Genomic DNA, 23,988 nt, shown 5'->3' with positions numbered 1-23,988 from the left:
ACCCAATAGGTGTGGGTGGCTCGGGCAATACAATCCCTATGGACTCTCCTTGAAATTGATAGGTGTGTGTGGCTTTGGCACATGATCTCGCTGGTGTGTGTGGGTGGCTCAGGCAACACAATCCTTATGGACTCTCCAAGAAATTGATAGGTGTGGGTTCCTCAGGCACATGATCCCCATGGACCCTCCTGGAACCCAATGGGTTGCGGGCGACTCGGGCACACAATCCCAAGGTGGACTCTCCTGGAACCCGATTGGTGTGGTTGTCTCGGACATGATCCCTGTGGAGTATCTTGGAACCCGTTGGGCTGCAGGTGGCTCATGCTCACGATCCCTGGTGGACTCCACTCCATCTTGTGAAAACTGGACCGAATCATTGGGACATAAGCATATATATTGGGACATATATGTATTATAGCGGCTGAGTGTACCTTGGTGTCCTTCAGCACACGATGTCAAAAATCGTGATTCCCATGATGTTTGTGTCATATTTCCCTTTCACATCAGCACACTTCCATTCGTATAACTCCAACACTTTGATGTTGTTATTTAGATCCTTTTCACATTTTTGGCAGGAACCTTGAAGTTGCTTCCGCTTGTGAAACATGTGCCCATATTAGACTTGCTAATTACAGTGCCATTGGGGGACTGTTATTGCCAGATGTTCTTTCAGTGGCTTTGTGTGTTTGTTGAACTGACTATTGTGTGTTGAAAGACAATTTGGCTCGCAGCCAGTGTTCGGGAAGTTGGTGGTTTGACGGAGAGTGGTGGGGGAGGGGAAGTGGGAGGAGGAGGAGGAGGAGGAGAAGGAGGTGAATGATACACATGCCTTCCAGGGGTACCATGTTCAAACCGATCTGAGAGGTAACTGGTTAATTTTGGAACCTCCTGAGAGATAAATGTGGTGCAGCGTGGGTGGAGTCGGTGGTGGTTGAGGCAAAGTGGGTCGGTGGGGTTTGAGGAAAAGTGGGTCGGTGGGGTTTTTGAGGCAAGCTCAAGTCGGTGGGGCTACAGTGTGGAGTCAGTTGGGTTAAAATGAATGTGTTGGTGTGGAGTCAGTGGGGTTTGCGGGCACAGGGAGTTTAAGCACTTCTTTAATCCTCGAATGGCCCGACCAGACTACGCCACCGTTTGTTTGACCCTGGGAAGCATTTTACCAGGTCCTGTGTTTGTTTCCACAGTCTTGGGATATCAAAACTCGTACCACAGATCCAGGGCTCTGCACCATGCGGTTTGACCACGGGTACTTTTCTGACGTGTGTATGCTTGTGAACATTCTTAACATTCCACAAGCCTCACTTTGATAACATTTACTAAACCAATGTATGGCCTGACGTTTTCGTGATCCGTTTGAAAGCCACGTCATGATGTCATGTTGGGCTTTTCGTGACGGAAGTGCGCCAGCCCTCCTATGCCAGGTGTCCTGTCTGCTAGCCTCAGTTGGTGGACGTAAAAGATCCCATGGTGTCTTTGGACAGGGAGTATGTGATCATGTCTGGCATCTGAACAAATTCAAAATTCCTACCACATTTAGTCAAACATCCGGCCTGGCCAGCTGATTGGTGAAAAGCCTGGGCCAAAAACTTTCCCCAGCCTACCCCACAAGAAGGTTTGAATAGTAGTAGTAGTAGCAGTAGGTTGTACAGTCAATGTTCAGACCTTATTGTTGGGATGGAAATGTCGTGTGATTGTCTATTTCTATACAATGTAAAAGTTCCAGGAATATCAATTAATTAATTAACGCCTTGGCCATCAGGAATGGTCATGCAGAGGATAATGTAATATTTAGCCAATTTATTACTTTTCTTCACTCGGAATTTTAGAATTTCACGCCAGAGGCAGATTAAACCGACCGAAGTCAAGATGCACAGCTGTTAGTTTATTTGAAGACCAAGGTACATGTCTTAATGTTCATCCATTTTATGGGCAAGATTTGTATACTTCTAGTCAACTGTTTAAGCCTGGTGTTGGCAACACAGTTAAGGTGGTTAGCTTAAGATATTTGTGTTCTGAGTTCGAGTCCCTGTCACACCGTTGAAATAACACCAGGTGGGTTGACTCGGCCTGTCATCCTTCTGAGGTCGGCAGAACGAGTACCAGCTTCCTGGGGGTAACGAGCCATTTTGAGTACCCTGCATCGGAGCGAGCGGCGACCCGTCCAGGACTGTGCCCAACAGCCCAGGAGACTGCATCGGCAGCACCGACGCTCTGCACAGTTTGGGTTTGATCCCATTGGGTTGGATGTACTGTCTTGCAGTACGGTTTATCGATACAGTGTTTACGTGCCTTTTGGTAAACCAGTGCTCCTCGATGACCAGTGCAGACCTTTTTCCGAGAGAGAGAGAGAGAGAGAGAGAGAGAGCTGGAGATGAAAACTCGAGTTTGGTGTTTCCTCCAGTTCTTGGTGGACGGACCGTGACGAACGGCACTTCATGTTCTCTTGAATCTCTGGGGGTCTCCGATTAGTTGTGCAAAGCACGAGATACAAATTGGTGTTTTTCACAGCGTCTCAGGAAAACTTGAACACCACGCTCGATCTGCCTCCACAGAAAGTATTGGCACATTTGCTGAAATGACATTTGTGTTTTCTGTCATCAGCATGTGATGTGAAAAATCTGATCGACTCCTGTTGTTCCATCAACCAAATTGGAGCTTCTATCTCGTACAAAAAGAAGCGTCCCTCCTCGCATGGTGTATCTGTCGTGCTTACGACAATAAGAAAATTATATTATTTATTTTTATGCTCACCAAATTATGCTATTTATGTTAATACTTCTCGAAGCAATATAAAATACTTAAAGTACACGGAGGGAGCACACAAACAACAACCGCTGTCACCATGACTGCAGCAACAACAATTACGCGTTCTATTTTAAATTATCCTTCTTGGTGTGTCACTTCATTTTGCACCCTCATTGACACTCACAGATGGTGATGCGACATGTTGAGGAAGTTCAACATGCCCTCCTGTCTTTCGATTGAACCGGTCAGCGATTCAAGGGGGTGTTACAGAATTCCCAAAGTCGTTTTTCCAATTTTCTTCCTCAACCAAGTAGCTTTTGTCGTTTTTGGAGGGGAAGGGAATTCTGCTCACGGATGGATAACACTTGATTGATGTACGAAACGATCACTAAGTAAATCACAAATCACTAAGATCACTATCGTGGAGTGATGAATGAAACTGGTTCTTGTGTTTTTTTTTTTTTATTTCCACATCATCCCATTTTTTGTACCGGTACACGACATTCGGTCCATCGATGTCCTCATTTCTTTTTGAATCATTAATGCAGTACTTTGTACGTTTCGCTTCAAAGGAGACAATTGTGATCGCGGCAAAGTTGCGATCTGTTTCCAGGCGAGATGTTGGCTTGCTGATCGTCGTGCTTCCACCAAAGCAGAATCACTCGTGTTGACTTGGAATTCTTAATGAAACACTGGGGAGAAGAGAGGTGCTTCACCCCTGGGATAGATGACACCATCTGCAATTTACATTGCCTCAGGTGAACGGAAGAACATCGTAGATGACGTGTCCTTGGTAATGAGTTGTGATGAAATAGAAAATATTTTACCGCTGTGCTGCGGAGGCAAGTCACCGTTTGTTGCATCATTCGGCATAAATGCTGCACTTTGTCACTTGCATAATCCAAAAGAGGACAACAGTTTAAAACACGCACGCACGCGCACACTGGGATTGTGGCTTGGACCATGTAATATACAGTAAATATTACAGCATGAGGACCTAGAGATGCTGTGATGTGATGAACAATTGCTTGGCAGTGTCAGTGCCTCTCATCTTTTTGTGCATTTCACGAGTGATAGAATTACTGCAGCTGTGCAAGCACAGACAGGCAAGAGACATTACCTTCCAATGAATAATATCTTGTGAATTCATGATTTTTCCGGACTTTGAAAGTTGGTGAAACCATACTAACACTGTCAGTCGTTGAACATGAGCTGCAGTCGTTTTAACCGCGGCCGGCGAATCTTGCAAACTCGTTCCACCTCCATTGAGTTGCGTTCATCCTGGTCAACCAAAACAGACAACTATCAAGCAGTATCCCCCCCCCCCCCCCCCAGTGATATCAATGGATATGGCACTTGTGAATATCAGCTTTTATCAGAATGGGCTACATTGATGTTGTTTTTAACAAGTTTCCATGTCAGAATTCCTGATGCTTGTGCCAACCAGTGCCCTCATTAATGTGAAATCGGCCACGTTTGATAAAACGAGTATTTACTCGACATGATCATTATCAAATTTATTTCATTCAAATAATATTTTATATGCTAGCAAACAGACCCAAGAATCCTCTTATTTTTAAATTTGACTTCGGTTTCATTTTAAGGTAAAACAGGTAAATTGAGCGGGGTAAACTGTGTAGTCGTATCTTCGGGTGCCTTACTCCCAGAGAACTGTCATCTTGATTTTGGAGGTGATAGAAACAGCACTTGATTATTCTTGGCACTCCAACAAGGTAACAATCAGGAAACAAAAGTGTTACTTGTTTTGCAACTGCAAAAGCTTTCCATGCTTTTCCTGGCGAGCCCTCAAATTCAACTTGGGACCGTTTTGCAATCTGCAGGCTAAGCTTGAACATTTGCACGTGATTGGGAATTGAACAGGATATCCAGGCAATGATACAAGCGGCTATTTAAACCATTGGAGATGCTTTCTGTGATTTAAAGTGTACTCTTGTTTTTGTCACGTCAGGCCAGATTAGATCTGTGACTTGCTACAGATACCATGTAAACCTGTACAAACCTGTTCCATGGTCGGGTTGTCGGTGACTAAACTGTCTCCCCCACCAGGTTTTCTGGTGAGGAGGGTGTATGGATATGGACATTCAGCAGGATTAAAAACAAAACCTGTCAAAGGGCGGAGGAGCTCCTTACGAGCCAATGGTCATCCATTTCTCGTGTCCAAGTGTCTGCGGACGTCCTCCTGCAGTTGGGTTCCTTTTTAGGTCATCTCTTCGAGCATGACCGAATAAAATGGGTGTCGATGTCCTTCGATCCGTCTGTCCGTCTGTCCGTCCGTTCGCAATGAAGTTAAAGCGGGAGATCTGGTCATTAGTGATGCTGATAGAGGTCGATGAGACGTACACGACGGTATGACTTTCAAGGTCACCGAAGGTCAAGGTCAAGGTCACGAGGCCTTTGAAGTTGCGAAAATGACGATTTTCAAATTCTCTCTCCTCCGCTATTTCTCAAGTGATCTTGAATTTGATTGTAGCATATGAATCTATGGGACAATATCTAAATTTGGTCAGGCCGGATTTTCGATATTCGCTTTTGTTTTCATGTCACGTGACTTCAAAGTTGGCAAAAAATGCGAAAATGACGATTTTCAAATTCTATCTCCTCCTACATTTCTCAAGCGATCTTGAATTTGATTGTGGCATATGAATGTATGGGACAATATCTAAATTTGCTCGGGACGGATTTTCGAATTTCGCTTTCGTTTTTGCGTCACGTGACTTCAAAGTTTGCAAAAACTGCCCGACCTTCAGGAAGCTATATATTCTCTACTGGGCATGGTAAAAGTTAGTGAATGGTGTCATTGCATAGCAGCTGACCTTGTATATTTATACATTTTCTGCCGAAGGTGCAAAAGTTTCAAAACCCGAAATGGAAACGACGGCATTTATTTTCAAAATATAATTTGGTGCGCGTGCCAAAATGCTGAGTCATCTTTAACCAAACTGCACAGTTCTACTGCGCAGTAGTCTTCGGTCATAACTGAACATTGAGAACTTGTGGTATTATAGAGATGACCGTCACCCCCAGACGGGGGTAATTTTTTATTATTATTTTTATTTCTTAAGAGGTTGGTGGCAAGATTTGCACTCTGGCCACCGTAAAACACTTCATTCTGCAAAACCCACAAATATATGAATATCTGAAGACCCACTCCATGGGAGTACCTCCTGTGTTGCTGCACTCCACAGGGCAGCTCACCGGATGAAGAGATTGGGGCAAAGCCTTCGGGACTCCCATTCCTTGATGATGGGAGGAAAACCACAAGGTAAACCTCCAGGATCAGATTGCAGTGGTGTGTGGCGGAGTGGTGCTAAGGTGTCGTCCACCAGACGGCGGTCTTCTTGGGTTAACCTGAGGCGGTCCCTTTGGGTGGGTGCCTGGAATGTCCTATCTCGAAGAGAGGATGATCACCTGTCTGTTATCATCTGAGCTCAAGCGTTTGAACATTGATGTTGCAGCACATAGGTATTTGGAGATGGGATAGCGGCGAAATCATGGCGGATGGTTACACCTACGATTGATCTGGTCACTCTGATGGTTACCATGCCCAAAGAGTTTCTGCAGCTGTGTCCACAAGCTGACTCCAATGATAATTGAGGTGACATCAGTAAACGAGCGTATTATGAGACTAAAGATTCGTCACTCCTTGGGTGTCGTTTCCCTGGTCTCTGTGTATGCTCCGACTGAGGCAAGTGATCTCACCGTGAAGGACGCATTCTATGCCGCGCTCGAGTCTGTGGTTGATCAGTTTCCTCGGCACGATACTCTTCTAGTTTTGGGGGATTTCAATGTATTGACTGGAACTGATAGGGATGGATATGAGACATGTGTTGGTCCCATGAGTCTGAACCGTGAACCTGACTAGCACTAAGTTCCTTGACTTTGCAAGAAGTCACGGATTTAAGGTAGCTGGTTCATGGTTTCAGCGCCCACAAGCTCATCGCTGGACTTGGTATTCCAACGCCGCTGGTGTGGCAAAGGAGATACATGTGTTAGTTGGTGGTCACTGAAGGATGATTCAGAAATGCAGGGTCTCCCGAAGTGCTCAGTTCCTCAATACCGACCACAGGCTTGTTGTAGTAACTCTGAAGTTGTAGCTTAAATCTGGGAGAATGGTACCATCCCAGCCGAGGCTGGATGTTGGAAAACTCAAGGATGACAGGGTAGCTGAGGAGTTTGCAAATAGGCTAGGTAGAGATTTGTGGAAGGGGGGGGGGGTCTGAGTGCTTTGGGGAATCTTGAAGAGTTGTGGAGTGCCTTCAAGGTCTTGTAATCAAGACCACCATTCTTGATGTTGCCGGTGGATGTCTTGGAACTCACCATCGGGTGAAGAAGAATTTTGTCTCAAGGGACACTGAATACGATTGACCAGAATCACAGGGCTCGGTTTAATGGCAGAGCTGAGGTGTTCACGGAGTCCTGGCGTAAAACTGTTCTTGCGCTGAGGGTGGAAAAGGAGGCCTGTGTGCGAGGAATCTGTGAGGGGTCTAGCATCACCTGTAGTCAAGTGATTCTCGTCCTGCTATCAGTGGAAATCGCACATTGCGTCACAATCACACAATCACCCTCCGTGGACTGCAGTTAGAGCAAAGGGTGGTGGGCTTTTGACAGAAGAGTCCAAAGTGAAGGCCCGCTGGACCAGGGTGATATACCAGCTGTTGAGTTGGATGTCAGAGTTGGATATCCCTATTGCTGACTGTCCAATCAACTGTGATCCACCTTCGTTTGTGGAAACACAGGCTGCGGTGATCCGGTTGAAATGGGGTGAAGCTCCTGGGATCTGGATTCCATGCCAAACTTCTCAAGATTGGTGGAAATGCTGCACTCGTGTCGTTGCAACCAGATCTGTGCTCTGCATGAAACACAGGCATCATCCCAACTGACTGGAAGAGGGGCCTTGTTGTCCCTCTCTGGAAAGGGAAGGTTGATTGCCAGGACTGCAACAACGACCGAGGGGTGATGCTGCTCTCAGTGCCCGGCAAGGTCTTTGCTCGGATAATTATTGATTGGGTTCGCCACCATCTCCTTGAGCACCAGTGCCCAGAGCAGTCGGGCTTTACACCGAAGAGGTCAACGATTGACCGTATCCTTGCCCGTCAGGTCTTCCCAACGGAGACGTGAGTTTCGACAGGGGCTGCGTGCGACCTATGTTGATCTCTGTAAAGTGTTTGATTTAGTGAATCGGGATGCCCTCTGGAGGATTCTTGGTCTTGTGCGGTGCCCCCAAAACTGATCGATCGGATGTCTGAACCATACTCTGGAACTGAGAGTGCTGTGAGATGTGGGTGATACCATCTCTTACTCATTTCCAGTTGTTACTGGAGTTCGTCAGGGGTGTGTACTGGCCCCCACATACATGATCATTGCATATTGTGCTTGCACTCTGGTCATGTGTATAAAAGCTATCGCATATGATTGTATTGCAGGAGCCTCCATCTTGTATGGAAAATCAACAAACATTCTGGACATGCGTTTAATCATTTGAAAGTATCCATTCACACAGTTGTCTTCGAGGTGGACAGTCTTGTCAGTTCACCCAGTGGCATGTGGGCTTTTTCAGCTCTCCTGTACCACTGCCCATGAAGCATTATGTATTGGTAATAGTACATGGCCAAGTGGCCAGACACAATATTCGGCACGTAGCAGCTTGTAGCCATTACACTTGCAACAAACACATACCCTACCCCTCCAGAGCTGTACCCCCCCCCACCTCCCTCTCCACTACCATTGCCATCTCTTCTCTAATTTTTCATTGAATAAATATTATCTTCAGCCTCTCAGTTTAGAAACAGACCCAAACCCAGCAGAAACCTTTTAACGAGAACGTATCTCAACTCGGGTAAAATAAACAATACCACCAAAACATGTTCCAGAGCATTCAGCTCTGCCATTTATAGGGAAACTATGGGTGTCATCAACGGGATGCCTCTCAAAATAAGGAAATTAATATCCCCACACTTTTTGAAAAAAAAAGTGGGGGATATTGTTGTCAGTTCTGTCTGTCTGTCCAGGCCATAACTTTTTACCATTTGAGCTTTTGTCATCAAATTTTCAACGAAACCTTATTGTGATGATCATTAAAAAAAATTAAATTAGGTAAAAACGTGAAAGTACATGTTCCATTATCTATCTATATATAACTAAAACTCTCATCTTGTGTGTGTGTGTGTGTGTATGTATATATATATATATATATATATATATATATATATATATATATGTATGTATGTATGTATGTCCGGGCGTAGTGGCGTGCGCCTGTAAGCCGGCTACTCGGAGGCTTGGGTTGGAGGATCGTTTGAGGACAGGAGCTCTGCACTGGGCCGTGCTATGAGAGGGTGTAGAGCAGCCTGGAATCATGGCAAAACCCAATCCTTATCCCTGTATCGTAAAAGGCGACCAGGGATGCGTCAGGAAGGGCATCCGGCGTAAAACCTATGCCAAATCAGTATGCGGATCATAACGGATGATCTGCTGTGGCGACCCCGAACAGGAGCAGCCAAAAGATGAACAACAACAACATATATACATATATATATATATATATATATATATATATATATATATATATATATATATATATATATATATATATATATATCTTCTTCTTCTTCTTCTTTCGGCTGCTCCCGTTAGGGGTCGCCATAGCGGATCATCCGTATGATCCGCATAGTGATTTGGCACATGTTTTACGCCGGATGCCCTTCTTGACGCAACCCTGGTCGCCTCTTACGACACAGGGATATGGTACACCTATTTTAACCGGGGTACACACCGGCCCAGTACACTGGTACTCATTTCGCCGACCTCGGAAGGATGACAGGCTGAGTTAACCCCCTGGTGTATTATTTCAGTGGCCTAACGGGGCTTGAACTCAGGACCTTTTCGATCCCAAGCCGCTGCCCTAACCACTGCGCCAACACCAGGCTCAAGTATATGTGTGTGTGTGTGTGTGTGTGTGTGTGTGTGTGTGTGTGTGTGTGTGTGTGTGTGTGTGTGTGTGTGTGTGTGTGTGTGTGTGTGTGTGTGTGTGTGTGTATACAGTCATGCACCACTTAATGACGGGGATACATTCTGAGAAATGCGTCGTTAAGCGATGTCGCCATTGTGCGAACTTCATAGAGTGTACTTATTCAAACCTCGATGGTATAACCGACTACACACCTTGGCTATATGGTATAGCTTATTGCTCCTAACTGACAAACCTGTACAACATGTTACTGTACTGAATACTGTCGGCAATAGTAACACAATGGTAAGTATTTGTGTATCTAAACATAGAAAAGGTACAGTAAAAAATACGGTATAAAAGATAAAAAAAATGGTACACCTGTATAGGGCACTTACCATGAATGGAGCTTGCAGGACTGGAAGTTGCTCTGGGTGAGTGAGTGGTGAGTGAATGTAAAGGCCTCGGACATTACTGTACACAACTGTAGAATTTATAAACACTTAGGCGACACTAACTAATACAAAAAAAAATTCTTTCTTCAATAATAAATTAACCTCAGCTTACTGTAACTTTTTTTCTTTATAAACTTAATTTTTTTTTAAGTTTTTGATGAATGTTCGGGGCCATGATGAACAAAACAACATGAGATTAAATCTCGTAAACCTTTTTTTTAAATAAGTAGAAATACTTCCCATTGTGTACACTCTAAAATAATGATAAAATCTACAGTAGAGAAAATACATAAACCAGTAACATAGTTGTTTATTATCATAATCAAGTATTATGTACTGTACATAATTGTATGTGCTATACTGTACTTTTATACGACTGGCAGCGCTACGACGGCTACGACATCACGAGGCGATAGGAATTTTTCAGCTCCATTATAATCTTACGGGACCACCGTCGTATATGCGGTCTGTCGTTGACCGAAACGTCGTAATGTGGCGCTTGACTGTGTGTGTGTGTGTATATATATATATATATATATATATATATATATATATATATATATATATATATATATATATATATATATATATATGTATGTATTTTCCCGAAATACAGCCAAAACGGTACACGATATCGCAAACATTTTTGGGCCACCTTACGTACCATTCGCCTGCGGTGTGCAGTATCAAGTTTCGTTCAAATCGGGCAACGAAAAAAATTATTAAAAATCAATTCCCGATTCAGTGAAGTTTTGGTGTGATGGTTCATAAAGCGCAAGGACAAACCATGAAGAATGTGTTGATATACCTCGAGAAACCGGTTGGCCGAACGATGACTCCTGAGGTAAATGCTCAAATTTTCTCAAGTTAAAGTTTGACCACGAAATAATATTAAAATTTTGTCTTTTTTTCATCATAGCTGTCACAACGGGAACCCAACGGGTTCACGGATCGTTTAGCAGTAACGATAAATTGCCCTTATTAACCCGGCCGTAGATTTTAAGCACGCGACTGTGTTTTTTTTTTCACATGAACCTGGAGATGAGTTCCGGGAGTGTGTTTACTTGGGGGAAGGAAAGCCAATTACCCTTAGGCCTCTCCCTGTGAACTGTTTAATCGTTTTTCAGCAGGCAAGTGTTCCAGGCTTTTTCGGTAAATGCAGAGAATGTTTATTGTGCTTGCTGTACTCGAACACCAAGGACCCCCATCAAATCTCAAGAGTCCGAGTTTCATTTGTTAACTACAAAAATAGAAAAAAATGATGAAGTTCATAGAACACAATGCCCTATTGTTATACAAGGATACACAAGCAAACTAGATGCAGGGGGAGGCCATTCGGCCCATTTTGCCTCCGCCACATCAACACCAGACCAAGGTGCTGAGTGAAGGTGATTTTGGGCGAGAAACACGCAACATCAACCACACACCACCCGTTCACACCACCCGTCAATTCCTGACGAGACCCTCAGAGACATGACACTCTGCACAGATGCACACAATCACCCATCCATACTCAAACTTCCTAAAAGTCCTGCCAATATCCATATGCCCTTCTATCTCCATAACTTCCAGGTACCTATCTAATTCTAATTTAAACTTATCTACTGTTTCTGTTGTCACGACCTTCCAAGGGAGGTTCTTCCATGCATTAACTCCTCTCTGAGTAAAAGTCCCCTGCCTTGCTACTGTCTTAACCCTCCTCTTCTTTACTCTCAGGCTATGGCCCCTGGTCCTATCACTCTTTACTCTGTTGAATAATTCATCTGCACTTATTTTATCTATACCTTTCATTATCTTAAACATCTCCATCATATCCCCTCGTAGCCGCCTCCCTTCTTGTGTATAAAACCCATCTCCTTAGCCGCTCCTCATAGCTGAGTCCAGCCTGCTGGGCCCGGAATCTATCTACAGTCCTAGCCCTGTGCTGAACCCCCTCTATGGCAGCTACGTCCTTCCTGAGTTGTGGTGAACAAAACTGCACACACTATTTTAGATGGGGCCTCACTAAGTGTTCAAGTCTATACTTCAATTTGAATTAAATAATGATATAAAATATCGTTTAAAAAATCTGGAAGCTTAGTGCTACTGAAGTGGCCTCGTACTTACATAGGTATATTGGCAGTCTTCACCCCAATACTGGTCCCTCTCACGTGCCATGCCTTCTCATGCTATATATTGATATATCACATGGTTCTTAGAATTATGAAGGTGATTTGTGTGAGGCAGTGTTCAAGTATAAAATTAAATTTAAAAAAAGGTTTAAAGAGATTTTATAAGTGTATAAATAAGTTAATTCCATGTTTTACCACCATTTACCCCAGTGTCTATTACATTACCCTACCTGACACATTATATTAGTTCCTTGTGCGTGTTTTTTATGTCATTTATGACGTCCTTCAAAACAGTAAGTTTCCTGTTTGAAATGATTTTCAATTTTGTTTGACTGCCAGACGGGCAGACAAAGTAAAAATATTATCTCACTCCTCTCTGTGTATATGTGATCGGGACGAAATCAAGGCCAAAGTATGTTAAAACAAGAAACTTGTCTTCCTATTCATGTTCCATTTCTTGTTCAAAATATAACATTCAATTTAAATAAGTTATTCCTCAATCATAAACTGATCGGACGGACGGACATGAACCAATTCCTTATCCACGCTTTTCGCTTTGCGTGCACGGGTAATGATTTCATTGCTTGATGTCACTGAATGGGTTCATGATTTCATGATCTAAAAATATTGAAGGCCTGAATGGATATACTGTGCTTTAACCTAATGGATAAACACCACAGGTGGGCAGATAGAATGGAACATTGGAGGTGCTCACACATCAAGGATTGATCACACTGTGATACTGCTGAAGTATCACCGTGCGATCAATCCTTGAAGTTGGTGGTGGCAGGGCTTGGATTAGCTCTGCAGTCCAGACTGATGACTGACGCCTGCAGTCCTGATGTGGAGTTTGTGTGGACCACACGCCGTCCGCCTTTGTCTCTGAAGATCTCTCGACCTGTATCTCTCGCTGTTTCTCTCCCTCTTTCTCATCTATTATTCCTCGTAGTACATGTTCATTTCAGATTTTAATCGAGAAAAGTTATTTTTGTTGTTGATGATTTTGTAATAAACAACAGCTTTTGTTATTGTTTTCATTTTAGATAAATCAAACCTTTGTTCTTTCTTCAGACTGAAATTTCTCCAAACTTATGACAGATATAACACCAGTTTAATTTGAGTACAAAGTGGATCATTCTTAGCTCGCCTGTTCGAAGAACAGAGAGCTATAACGATACCCCCAGCGTGAGCGTGAGCGTGAAAATGTTAAAGTTTTTGGTGCAAGTTATTTTTTCCTTTCTCATGTTTTTATCTACCACACTATTTTTTATATGCCCGATATATATATATATATATATATATATATATATATATATATATATATATATATATATATATATATATATATATATATATATATATATATATATATATATATATATATCCTGGTGTTGGCGCAGTGGTTAGGGCAGCGGCTTGGGATCCAAAAGGTCCTGAGTTCAAGCCCCGTTGGGCCACTGAATTAATACACCAGGGGGTTGACTCAGCCTGTCATCCTTCCGAGATCGGCGAAATGAGGATCAGTATACTGGGCCGGTGTATACCCCGGTTAAAATAGGTGTACCATATCCCTGTGTTGTAAGAGGCGACCAGGGTTGCGTCAGGAAGGGCATCCGGCATAAAACATGTGCCAAATCACTATGCGGATCATACAGATGATCCGCTGTGGCGACCCCTAACAGGAGCAGCCGAAAGAAGAAGAGAGAGAATATATAAATATATATATATATATATATATATATATATATATATATATATATATATATATATATATATATATATATATATATATATATATATATATATATATATATATATCGGGGCGTATTATGTGATACCGGTCGTCCGTCCATCCTGTCTCTGTCTGTCTGTCTGTCTGTCCGTCCGTCCATCCATTCCTGTCAGCACTCTAACTCCCAAAGTTTTCAACTTTCACGTTTCATATTTGGTACATAGGTACAGACTGTGGAGACGGTGTGTCACGACGTACGTTTGTTATCTAAAGTGGTTGCCATGGCAACCAGGATGCTGTTTTCCATCCGTTCCTGTCCGCACTCTAACTCCCAAAGTTTTCAACTTTCACGTTTCATATTTGGTACATAGGTACAGACTGGATACGGTGTGTCGTGACATACGTTCGTTATCTAAATTGGTTGCCATGGCAACCAGGATGCTGTTTTCCATCCGTTCCTGTCCGCACTCTAACTCCTAAAGTTTTCAACTTTCACGTTTCATATTTGGTACATAGGTACAGACTGTGGAGGCGGTGTGTCGCGACATGCGTTCGTCATCTAAAGAGGTTGCCATGGCAACCAGGATGCTGTTTTCCATGTAGTAGCACAAGTCTGTATATACCTTCTTGTTCGGGCGTATATTGTGCTCACTTGCGCTCTTGTTACTTATTACAAGATACAAATACATATATTGCTTTAAAATTATTTGGATCAGACTTCACTGCAATGCTTTATAAAAAATATTAATTATTAGACGAGTCTTTGAAAAACGATAAATGTATAAACAGGCGAGCATTGGGTGGCTTTGACACCAACTCTCTGGTTGAGATGTACAAAGTGGATGGGCTTTGTACATCTCTTTTTTGATGTTGATGATACATCATGATACATCATCAACACCAATTTTGAGATGCTTTCTCGTTTATTTTGTGGTGTGGCATGATCATGGTTTTCCAAGTGGTTTTTCCATGCCGAAGCTCACTTGCCTTTTAAACTATCTCCTCTTTTCCACGACTATTTGCTCCCATTCTATTCCATCTCCTGAACCGAGGCTCCTTAACCCTGAACCAATTTGCTCCTGACAGATTTATTTTATTCTCCTGTCCTTATAAAATTGCTTTATTTTCTGGCTTTGTGTGGTCAGTTCCCTCAGATTGATATCCCTGCGCACTTCCATCTCCTATAACGGGGCTTTGTCGGGTCTTCACCTTGAACAACTGTTGAGCGAATGCAAAGTAAACTGATGGAAACGTATCTCCTTGTGTAGCAGACGCTATGCAACTCTCCGGCAGCCTCGGGAATCTGTTCCTTCAGGGCCTGTGGGAGAACGTTTTCTCATAGTTAGGGCTCATCAAGGCAACATATCGCTGTTCCATCTACTTGGTGACTTTTGAAGCACTTTAGGCTTATATACTGGCACTTAATGCCCCACTGACTGTGACTGGTTAGGCCAGATTGCATTTGGCTCCAACAAGTGCTATCTGCCGTGTGGACACATTGCTGATCCTCAACATTGTGCTACATTCACCAATCACAACCAGGAAGCAACATTGATGTTATTAAGCAGTCAGGGAAAGTATGTAATCATGGAATTCTCCTGACTTGGAGCAATGTCGAGATGCTTATCCTTCTAAGGATGCTCAACATGCTGCCCTGGAAGCTGTTTGTCTTGCATGTTGATCCTCAACCCGAGTCTGTGTCTGCTCTGTAGTCTTAAGTGACTTGTAGGCTGCCATTCTCTTTGCATCTGATTTGTTTCTGCCCATCAGGTGTCTTTTTGGTAGCATGTGGCAGTATTTATAACACAAGTAAGATTGGTTGAGATATTTCGAAACAGAAGTGTTCCCTTGGAAGTTTCAGAAGTGCTCCAATGGGCATCTTACCGTGTGACGCAGTAGATTAAAGTTAAAAAAGAAACAGATGGGGAGGATTGGAGATAGGGGAGAAACGTAGCAAGGGAATACTCAGTTTCCGTTATTAGCTTACATATAATAATATAACCTTAACACGTGATCTTCACAAAAGGTCTACATATTAATTGATCGCAGCAGTGTAAGTAACATACTCGCTCGAGGCCTAAACACGGAAGTGTTATGATATACCTGTGTAAAGCAATCTTTTCATAACAGGTGCACACGTAAACACTATGATAATTAAATTTGTGCTGTTGACAACAAATCCCGACAACCTCAACACACGATCTTCACAATACGTATTACTCGATCACGTCCGGGGAAAAAATGCTGGCTGTGTTAGTTAGCACAAGAGCCGATCGAGGCCTGATGGTCAATTCTCTGTTTTTTTTTTGTTTTTTTTTAATCCAAACATAGCCCACAACATTCCTCTGAATCAAAGAAGAGGCCATGCAAAGTTTGGTTACACCGGTTATTTGCAGGGTCTGAATGCATAAATGAACAAACAAACAAACTTTCTTCTTTATATATTAGATACATACATACACACACGCACACAGTAAAAGGTGTATTATCCAGAAACTTGAGAAATCGGCATTTTCGCATAGTGGTGCTGGTTTCAGGTGGTGGTGGTGTTTGAAAGTCCGTGTCAGTTTGATGTGGCGGTTACTGGGAGCAACATCTGTTCCAACAGTAATGTGTTGTGAATTTTTGCAAGCACCCCACAAAATGACCTCTAATTCAAGCAAGAAGTCGTTGGATCGTACTTCTACCTTCCAAGGTGTGAACCGCAAGCAGTTGGTGCTTACGTTGCAGCAGAAAATAGATATTTGTTGGCACTTCGAGAAAAGTGAAAAGCACACTCGACTGATGAATGAGTACAACGTTGTTTCATCGCCCATTTATGATATCAAGGCTCGGAAATAAAATATTCTGAAGTTCTATGGTGAATCTGCATCAAGCAACGCATGTGGATAAACAAAAGACTCCAGATATGCCCAAACTTGATCAGCTGGATACGATTTTGTCCGAGTGGTTTAAACTCGGGCGATCGAAGGGAGCACCAGTCTCAGGTCCGATTGAAAAGACAAACGATCTTTATGATCAAATGGAACTGACATAATTGTGCACCTTCTGATTGCTGCTTATGTTTTAAACTTCATCATGGCATTTTTAACCTCCGCCATCGAAGATGGATGGAGGTTTCTGTTTTCACCCCTGTCTGTTTGTTTGTTTGTTTGTTTGTGAACAGTATTACGGAAAAACTCCTCGACGGATTTCGACAAAACTTGGTGGGGGGATTAGGTATGGTCCAAGGATCATGCCATTATATTTTGGACTTGGTCCAAAGTCCAATATGGCCGCTATGGCGGCCATTTTTAAAAAAATATTTGAATTTTTGTTTTTGCATTTCCACATGTTTTAAGTGATTTCCAATCAAAAAAAAAATTTGTTAAAGAAAAAAAACCAAAATTTTGCAACTTTTTTTCAAAAAAAATTCTATTTTCTTTGAAAAATATTTGAATTTTTTTTTTGCATTTCTACATCTTTTAAGTGATTTCCAACCCCCCCAAAAAAAAATTTGTTAGAGAAAAAAACACAAATTTTGCAACTTTTTTTTTCAAAAAAATTTCGATTTTATTTTTTTGGCATGTCTACATGCGTGTCGATCTAATTTAGTTTATTCAGTCGTGGTGCAGTAGAGTCTGATTCGTTTTGACCTACAATGAATAGGATATCAGGTTCACTTAAGTGACGCAGCAGTATTGGCGGCGGAGGTTTTGCACTCTACCGAGTGCTCCCCCTCTAGTTTAAAATAATTTTGTTTTATTTTGAATCGTTTTTTGGGAGCTACAGTCAGTAGCTCATGAGGCTACAGAAATATATTGTTCTATTTTTTGCATCTTTGATGAACAAACATGGCTTAACACCTGAGCACATTTACAATGCTGATGAGACTGGGCTATTTTGGCATTGTTTACCCACGTCTACACTCACAAGTGGTGATAAATCCGTTGCAATGGGCTTCAAGAAGAACAAGGACAGATTGTGTGCGTGCTTGTTCCAATGCAGCAGGAACACACAAAGTTAAACTTTTGGTGATTGGATGATATAAACGTCCCAGAGCTTTTAAAGGAGTTAACCCTCTACCACTCACCGACAAAACTCAAAACAATGCATGGATGAACAAAGACATCTTCCATGACTGGTTCCATCACCATTTCATTTCCGGACACAAAAAACACTTCAAGAAGACTCGTAAGCTGGAAGGCAAAAGCTATCCTGTTACCTGACAACTACTGAGCACACCCCCATGAGCCTGAGTTGGTGTTTGGTAACATTTATACTACTTCGGCTGGCAGGATGGCCTGGAGGTATGCACACTCGCCTCTCAGCTGTCTAGCCTGGGTTTGAATCTCGGCCCAGCTGTAAGTTATCATCCTGGTGTTTCACAGGCAGGGTGATTCCTCGGTGTGTGTGCCATCCCTTGGGTGGACGTTAAACTGGCATTCCATCTGCCAAAATTAGTTGGAGGATGTGAAAGACCCCACGGTGTCCTTCGCGAAGAGTACTTGAGCTATCACCGGCACTGTGGCCAAATTCCTCATTACTTCGTCGAGTATCAGGCCTATCCAGCCGGTTTGTTCTCTGTTCTTGCGTGTGGCAGCTTGGCTGCCGGCTAGCTATCATTTCTTGGAGCACGACTGTGCCACTGATTCTGTACTCCTCTTCCAGTACACTGGTACTCATTTTGCCGACCTCGGAAGGATGACAGGCTGTCGACCCTACCTGGTGTTAATTAGCAGCCAACAGGGCTCAAACTCAGGACCCTAGAATCCCAACCCAGCTACCCTAACCACTAAGCCAACCAACACCAGGTTTAACCGGTTCATGAAAGACTTGGACCAACCCCACAACTTCCCAGCTCAGGGCTTACCCACAATAACGTGGGAATAATAGGGGCCGTTAAAGAAGTAAAATAACTTTTTCTTTACCACTTATATTGGCTGGCAGATAACTTCCTTGATTCAACCCATTGATCAAAGAATCATCCCAAATACGAGTGTTTTATGGAAGAGATTTTTTAATGTAAATTAATCGACCACGATGGAACTATGGTGGACTTTCAGTCGACTTGCCACATCAAGGATGCTATCTGTGGGGCAGCATGCAATGGAGGAGTGCAAAGAATGTCACCCTACCAAGAACCTGGAGGAAGTTGTGGCTAGCAGTGATGTTTGTTGATGTCAGGGAAAATTTTGAAGCCTTCATTGTGAGGGCTAAGTCTATTTCAGATATTCTTGAAGTGGTAAAGTGTGCACGATAGAACAATCCAGTGGCTACATTACGAGAGAGAGGGAGAGAGAGGGAGAGAGAGAGGAGAGAGAGGAGAGAGAGGAGAGAGAGATAGAGAGAGATAGAGAGAGATAGAGAGAGATAGAGGGAGATAGAGAGAGATAGAGAGAGAGAGAGAGAGAGAGAGAGAGAGAGAGAGAGAGAGAGAGAGAGAGAGAGAGAGAGAGAGAGAGAGAGAGAGAGAGAGAGAGAGAGAGAGAGAGAGAGAGAGAGAGAGAGAGAGAGAGAGAGAGAGAGAGAGAGAGAGAGAGAGAGAGAGAGAGAGGAGAGAGAGGAGAGAGAGGAGAGAGAGAGAGAGAGAGAGAGAGAGAGAGAGGGGAGAGAGAGGGGAGAGAGAGGGGAGAGAGAGGGAGAGAGAGGGGAGAGAGAGGGGAGAGAGAGGGGAGAGAGAGGGAGAGAGAGGGAGAGAGAGAGAGAGAGAGAGAGAGAGAGAGGGAGAGAGAGGGAGAGAGAGAGGAGAGAGAGGAGAGAGAGGAGAGAGAGATAGAGAGAGATAGAGAGAGATAGAGAGAGATAGAGGGAGATAGAGAGAGATAGAGAGAGAGGTTAAAAAGTGGGTAAACGCAGACAAGACTGAGGTGACACATGTGCTAACTGATGCTGAGATCATTGAGAGTGTTGTTCATCCTCAGAGTAAGCAGAGTGTGAAACGTGATTCAGAGAATGAAGAACCATTCAGCATTGAGGATGGAGGTCCTCAATACCAGACAGGAAATCCGAGCCGTATCCCTGGAATATCACGTGCTTTTGATACAGTCTGGCACCCTGCACTACTCACCAAACTCTCTTCCTATGGTATCCAAGTCCATCTCCACTCATGGCTCGCAGACTTCCTCTCCTGTCGCAGTCAACGTGCGGCCATAAATGGAGTTCTTTCATCCCCCCTTCCTGTTCAGGCTGGAGTCCCTCAAGGTAGCGTTCTGGGCCCTGTTCTTTTTCTGGTTTTCATCAATGATCTCTCCGATTTTCTGGAAAATCCTCTATATCTCTTTGCTGATGACTCCACCCTCTGCTGTACCATCGGTTATCTCTCAGACCGGCAAGCAGCAGCTTCTTCGCTCACTGCAGATCTGGATAAAATCACAAACTGGTCCAACACGTGGAACATGTCTTTCAATCCGGACAAAACTCACACTCTCACTATGTCTCTCCGAAAGGACCGTTTAGAACCCCCCCCCCATCTCCTTTCTCAACAATCCTCTGGAAGAAGTCCTTTCTTTCAAGCTTCTGGGTCTCACTATCTGCCATGATCTTTCCTGGGAAAGCCATATTTCAAACCTCGCCTCCAAAGCCAGTCACTGACTGGGAATCCTCTGTCGTGCAAAGTCCTTCCTCGGCCCACCTGAGCTCCCGACCACTTACAAAGCTTTTGTCCGCAGCCTGATGGAGTACTGCTCTCCCCTCTGGGCTGGTGCTCCTGCCTCCCACCTTTCTCTGTGGAAACCAAGGCATTTCGGATCATTGGCATCTCCCGCAATGATGCTGAGTCTTTAGGCCTCTCACTCAATCACCACAGGCTGGTTGGTGGTCTTTCCGTCTCCTCTCCAGCCTCCCCCCCCTTGCTCTCTCTGTGATTTCTCCCCACCACGTTTCCGCAGGGTGCTCAAGGTCCGCCAACAACCCCCTTCTGGTAAAACTACCAAAATCACGAATCACTGCTCGCCTTCACTCTTTCATTCCTCTTTTTTCCCGCCTTTGGAATAAACTCCCTCACTCTATTCAATCCCATTCTTACCTCCAGGCCTTCAAAACAGCTGTTCACCACCACCTCTTATCATCCTCTATCCAAATCCTCGATCCTTTCTACCCCTGATAAATAATCCACCCAAGCCCACCTCCTTCAAATTCCCTGCTTTCCTTCCTGAAAGTCCATGTAATGTCCATCTTGTATGCCCCATGTTCCCCGTCCCATCCCTCTCCCTTCCACAGATCTCCTTATATCTCTGTTCCCCACTGTTTTGTCCTTTCCACCCCCCCCCCCCTTTGCTGTGCGTTGTGTGTGAGCTCTCACACGAGCCTCAACAAGGTATACAAAAACGAAAAAACACTTGAGGATGAGAAAGTTGCACAGAATGTAGCTGCTGAAGCTTTCAAGACAATTGTGAAGTTTGTTGAAATGACATGCTATTCAGCCCTTGAAGAAGTTATGCAGTTCTTCATTATGCACTCAGCTTTTCTGCAGAAGAAAAGAGCCGTTCGAGCGAGCAAGACAAAAGAAAGCTCTTCAAGAAAGCCAAGCTGCAGCTTGTACGACATCTGGACGGAGTGCTAGCACAGCCATTAGGCCTGTCTCAAACTGATGGACCATTCGAGCTGCAGATCTCTCAGGTGGTGAAAATACTTGATTGGTGAGGACACTCGTTCAACACTGCTGTACCTCTTCTTCTCTTTTAATTTTTTCTTCCTTTTCCGATTTATTTTATAAAGTACCATTCTGAGACAGACTTAATATGTTTTATTTTCACGTGATGCTATAATTAACTGGAAAATGTGATTATCCGGCACCTCCTCGAACCGGAAGGTGCCGCATCAAACAATTTTGTATGATGCGGAACCTCGTATGCCGCGTCATATTTCATCCACTCCCAGTTATTCTGTTTATCTCACTGCCTTCTTTACACCTTCACATACTTCCACTCAATTCAATCACCCACTTCCCTCAATTAGGAGTGCATACAAGAAAGACAGAAACACAGAGTTGGCTGGCTTTGTAAATACAGGAAACCGTCCGTATTCACAAATTGATAAATGTATACCAATTCCTAATTTGCAGCCCATCAACTTCCAGTTTTCCCAAGTTTGTGAGCCTTCATCACACTACCGCCTCGACTCCTCCTACCCACCCTACCACCAGCACCGGTAACACGAGGGGCAGGTGCACAGATGTTGATACTGTACAGTGCTGTATTTGGTTTGTCTGCACAGCGTAGGCACGCCACCCAGGGTGCCCACCCTGTTCTTTCTCACAGCAGTTCATGAACCACAAACATCTCGCTGCACCTCGACTTGCTATCATGAACTTGAGCATGACGTGTGTCAACGATCGCGTAACGTGCCTACAACTTATGGCCAGCGTATGCGGAACGTGTGAGTCATACGCTGGCATACGTCGAAAAATTTCAAGTATGTTAAAATTTGTCGACGAGCTCGGCATACTACGACATACTACGGTACAGCTTGTTGTTCCCAGGTCTGCCTTCCCATTGGTGCACTCCTGGTGTCATGCTACGCTCATTGGTTGATCTCACGGTCCCTCAGTGCAGGTGGCATACAGGACTGAGCAGAACCCAAGCGCTTCACTGCAGGCTCAGCACAGAGCCTCGTGGCATCCAAGCGCTTTGCTGCAGGCTCTCAGGGCAGGGCCGAATGGTACCCAAGCGCTCTGATGTGTGTGATTGGTGATGAGTTTTGTAGGTGTAATGTTGGTTTTGTAAAGCGTGTTGTTTGTGTGTATGGATACGCTGTAAAGTGGTGCGGAGAAGGAGCGAGATAGAGGGATGGGGAGAGAGATGAGAAGAGTGGGGATAGAAAAAGAAGGGTTACAACGGGGGGTTCTGACCCACAACACAAACACAAAGCATTTCCTTGTCCAATGATGCGAGGGGAAAGGTAATCCAACTGAATAAAATACTACAGATACAGTGCCTCGAGAAAGTCTGCAATCCCTTTCAAAATTTTCACGTTTTGTGGCTTTATAGCCTGGAATGAAATTGCATTAATCAGACTTTTCCCACCTTTATTTCTACATTGCAACCCACAAATTTCGAGTGAAAAACAAATTCTACAAATTTCAGATAAATTAATTAAAAATACAAAACGAGAATATCTTGGTTCGATAAGTGTCCATTCCCCTTTATAATAGCAATTGTAAACAAGAAAAAGAGCAATCGGAGATTGCAGACCCTCGCCAAGACTTCTTTTGAGTGATGTATAGGTTTTCAGGTCAATCCAATATGGCTACCAAACCATGTGATCAATGACATCATATGTGTGAACCTTTTGTTCCTCATGGACAGGTGGTCATACATGTAAAGTTTCTCCTCGATCTGTTCAGCCACTTCAGAGAATATTTTTGAAGGTTTAAAAAAAAAAGGCTGCTGAATCACGTGACCGATGACGTCAGGAATTCTTTTTCTGTTGTCCATTTTATCCCAAGATGACCCTCAAAAATTACCATACTGATTGGATGTGGCGTTCTACATATGCAATTATGATGTCATAACCAGGGTACCTATGACGTCATTAAAAAAAAATACTCATTCCCCATGAGGAGTACTTGCCGTGTTCCAAGTTTGAGTTTTTTTCCTTGGTGCTGTTTCAGAGAAAGAGGTCCAAAGTTTTTCTGTTTTTCCAACATGGCTGCCACACCACGTGACCGATGATGTCATAATTATCATAAAATATTCTGCATGAGTTGTCACACCAATGGTGAAAATTTTCTCTCGATCTGACAAGCAGTTGCGGAAAAAATTCCGAAAGTTCTGCGCGGACAGACAGACAGACAGACAGACAGACCCAAATGCACTACCCACTCTGAATCCTTCTGCGAGGGTAAAAATTGCTCAGGTGTGACCAGTCACCTTCCAAATCACACACCAAGTTAATTGGCCTCCACCTGTGTTAAATTGTAGTGATTCTAATTATTACCTCCACCACCGAAGGTGAAGGAGGTTATGTTTTCTCCCCTTTCCGTTTATTTGTTACTTACAA

The 23,988-nt window shown here is 43.6% G+C and overlaps 1 protein-coding gene across 3 annotated transcripts in view; it reads left to right on the top strand.

Annotated features, from left to right (window-relative positions):
- Nucleotides 1-23,988, top strand: part of LOC147028432 (nuclear receptor corepressor 1-like) — a 319,774-nt gene that overhangs the window by 41,440 nt on the left and 254,346 nt on the right. Inside the window, exon 1 of one of the 3 annotated variants that reach the window (XM_085878836.1) lies at nucleotides 3,482-3,500. The exons of the other annotated variants lie outside the window; for them this stretch is intronic. The gene's annotated coding sequence lies outside the window, so the exon portion shown is untranslated. Of the gene's footprint in view, nucleotides 1-3,481; nucleotides 3,501-23,988 lie in introns of those variants that run through there. 3 annotated transcript variants of the gene reach the window in all.

Source organism: Eptatretus burgeri, chromosome 4 (genome assembly GCF_056783735.1).
Source record: "Eptatretus burgeri isolate ZD-2024b chromosome 4, Ebu_testis_v1, whole genome shotgun sequence".
Lineage (NCBI taxonomy): Eukaryota > Metazoa > Chordata > Myxini > Myxiniformes > Myxinidae > Eptatretus > Eptatretus burgeri.
Note: the sequence above shows the minus strand (reverse complement) of the source record. Positions and strands in the feature narration are given on the sequence as shown.